The sequence below is a fragment of the Apium graveolens genome, unplaced genomic scaffold (genome assembly GCF_009905375.1).
Source record: "Apium graveolens cultivar Ventura unplaced genomic scaffold, ASM990537v1 ctg136, whole genome shotgun sequence".
Lineage (NCBI taxonomy): Eukaryota > Viridiplantae > Streptophyta > Magnoliopsida > Apiales > Apiaceae > Apium > Apium graveolens.
Genome location: NW_027417206.1, coordinates 47772 through 51438, shown reverse-complemented (window position 1 = coordinate 51438; position 3667 = coordinate 47772). Strand labels below are relative to the sequence as shown.

General features: G+C 35.4%; 1 pseudogene; it reads right to left on the bottom strand.

The window, feature by feature from the left end:
* Nucleotides 1-1276: 1276 nt before the first annotated feature.
* On the bottom strand, nt 1277-2066 carry LOC141699808 (UDP-glycosyltransferase 83A1-like; annotated as a pseudogene).
* Nucleotides 2067-3667: the final 1601 nt, after the last annotated feature.

Sequence of the window (3667 nt, the reverse complement as noted above, 5' to 3'; positions counted from 1 at the left end):
GACTGGTTAGACTGAGTTTGGTTCTATTCGAGCTCATATGCAAGCCGATTTGAGTATGCCAGGACTTGATTAAAACTCGACTCGAACTACGAAAACTCGATCGTCTTGAGCATTTTTAAAATTTATATATAAATATTTTTTCAAATTTCTTTTTATTATTTTTAAATATAATTTTAATTAAACTTTAATAGTTTTTAATCCTTTTAAGTGTTGAGCTCGTGAGCCAACTCGGCTAAACTCATTTAAACCTAACTGGTTTTGCTTACGGGTATACTAGACTCGGCAAGCTCGTCAATTAAATAAAAAAACCAAACTAAACCAAACAGCTCAAATATATCCCGCATAGAGCAGAATCTGGGAATGGTATGATATTTGTAGCCTTTCCCTCATTCAAGAATAAAATCCTTTTAAGTGTTGAGCTCGTGAGCCAACTCGTTTAGCTTACGGGTATACTAGACCCGACAAGCTCGTCTATTAAATAAAAAAACCAAACTAAACCAAACATCTCCAATACATCCCATATAGAGTAGGATCTGGGAATGGCCTCATTCAAGAATGAAGATGGTGTTACTCGAAAGTAAATATTCTGACTTAATCTGCATCTAATAGAATATATCTCAGAATCAGAAACGTAACAGTCAGCCCATCAGTATTTACCAAAGAAAATCTTAATCTAGCCCATCAGGATTTATCAGCCTCAGCAAATCCTTACCAGGCATCGGGATTTGTCAGCCTCGTCAAATCTTGATCAGGAGTCAGTATTTATTCCAACAAATCATAGTTTATAATTTTTGATCAGCAAATACTGATATTCCCTGTTACACAGATTCAATATTCATATTAAAATATTATAATAAGTCAATAAATATTTTAATTAAACAATTAGTAAAATTCCTCGGCCAAGTTGACTCGTGTACGTGAGACCCCGAGACAAGTTGGAAGCTATAAAAAATGATTGCAGTTAAATTGTGTCCTCCTGTATTCATTGAGAATATTCACAACATTTTGATTAAGGTGATCTACATCATTATAACCAGTGGCAGAGCTAATCTGTTCTAGCGAGTTCGGGATTAGAGAAAAAGAGAAGATGTTAAAGGCCTCATAGTGTTATTTTCGTTCCTCAGCTGGTCTGATTGCAGGAGTCCTTTTTATCTCTACTAAAAAAGTTGCTTTCTGTGATGAATTATCCCCTAAACATCAGGTAATTTATATTAAGTCATTACTGACCCTTTAGCATAGATCTCATCCATTCAATAATCTTTCCAAGGTTTTTGAACTAGTGTCCATCTTGCACGCTATTAATAATTTTTTCTTTTAAATCCACTGCCCTCGCTTTATAATTTATGTCACCAAGAAGTTGTTCAGCCTTATTTTTTATTTCATCTTTCCTAATGATGCCAGTTTCATCTTTCTCAAACCCCAGTCCTACTTTCCAGACATCACAAATATAACTCTCGTAGAGGAACTGATCAACAAAGTATGGCCAGCAGAGGAAAGGAACTCCGTTGCTCAGACCTTCTATAGTAGAATTCCAGCAATGGCTCATGAAACAAGCAACTGACGGATGACTCAGAACTTTTTCTTGAGGAGCCCAACTTACTATTTTTCCACGACACCCTATTCGCCCTTCAAATTCTTGTCGGTGAGCTTCTTCATTTGTCATACCAGGACGCAGAACCCATAGAAAAGGATTCTTGGTTAGTTCAAGTCCTAAAGCCAGTTCTTGAAATTATGTTTGATCAAAAATAGTAAGGCTTCCAAAGGCGGCATAAATAACCGAACAAACTGGTTGTTGATCAAGCCATGACAAGCAGTCATCATCCTCGGCCCAAAAAATTGCATGCCTGATTTCCAGGCTTGCTGCTTGCGGGAAGTGCACCTACTGGTAATATTTCTGGAAATAATGAAAATGTAGATGGCTCCAATTCATAAGCTGTATTGCATATTATGAAGTCCGCTAATTTAAAACATTGATTATTTTCAGAGAGAAATTGAAAGAAGCTCTTTTGTACTGCTATATCGCGGATGCAAGCCCATCCAAATGTTTCCGTTTTGAGAGTAGGCATTGTGGCTTATAGATGAAGCATCTACTTCTTTAAATTGGTTCCTGTATTAAGATTTATTTAATTTTGACCCGTATTCTACAGTGTAAATCTCAATGACCAAACAACAATAACTCCCTTATGATAATTACAATATATATCAATATATAAATCTCGGGATGAGTGATAATCGAACTCATGACCTGAGATTAGAGCTGGCTACTGCGGGTTTGAACCGCCCGCTCGAGACCGGCTCGTGGGGAAGCCCAGATTTATTCGGTTCGAACAGGGCCGATTCAAAACCGCACAATTCGTTAAATATTACGAGCCGATTATGAATATTATATTAGAAAACCAGGACCGGAAGCTCGCCAACCCGGCTCGTGAACCCGCCGCCAACCCATGTATAATTTACAAAGAAAAGTCTTTTTCTTAAAAAGGTTCTTTTACGTTTACGATTCACGTGCCAGTTACGAATCATTATTTTTCGGTTCAAACGCGGTCCGAACCGGATTCATTACTCTACCGGGTCGGTTCAATGTTAAGGTTTCCAGTGCCCAACTCGTATGCGGCCCGGCCCGAACCGCACGGACCGCACAAGTGGCCAGCTTTACCTGGGGATGACCAGAGACTTACCATTAAGCTATCCCTCTCAAATTTTTTATTAGGTTCCGAAGATATAAAATTTGCATCTCATGAGGAAGATAAAAAGTTTGCATCTCACGGAAAACAATAAACCATTAGGAAGATAAAAAAATCATTCATATCCTCATCTAGTTCCAATCCATCAGGAATCGAAACCAAGCGCATCCTGTCATCATCCACATCAATTTAGTTTTTCGACATCGCTTTTAGGACACGCAAGTGATTAAAATCAGTGTTTACAAATGTAAATTTAAAACCATGTTCTGCAATTTTTTGCATAAGCTTCATCATTGGAATTACATGGCCTTGTGCAGGGTATGGTATTGCTAGTACTGCTTATTATGTTTTTTTAATATTTGACCAGCAGAGCTTTTTATGATAAACTTTAAAACATAGTTAAAAGGTCATGTCAAGTTAACTAAGGGAGAAAGTTACAGTTTTTCTGAAAGAATTTTTTTAGTTAATTAGGTACAATCACCTAAACTAGAATTTTTAGTTTCAATATTGATTTGATGTTTGTCATGTTTATACATTTACCACATCATCAAACAACTATATAAACATGCTTTAGTGTGTTCTACATGAAATTTAAGGGAAAGGTAAATTTGAAAATAGTTGGTTTCAAAATGTATTTAATAATTAAAGTTAAAGTTTTATTTTAGCATTAAAAGACATTTTTAATGCCAAATTATAGCATTTTACATGTTGCGCTAAAAACTCAATTCTAAAAGGGTTCTTTATATCTTTTGGATGCAAATATGCATAAATACATCATTGATTTTAAATTTGAAATCAATGATACATTTATGCATGCATACCACATCATCAAGTAATCACAAATGACATTAATAATGGTGAACTTTATATAAAATTTAGGAAAGAGAGAAAGGCAAAAATTAGTAAAATTAGAAATATTTGGATGCAAAATGCAACTAATATTGGAGTTGAAATTTTATTTTAGTAACAAAAAAAATACTTCT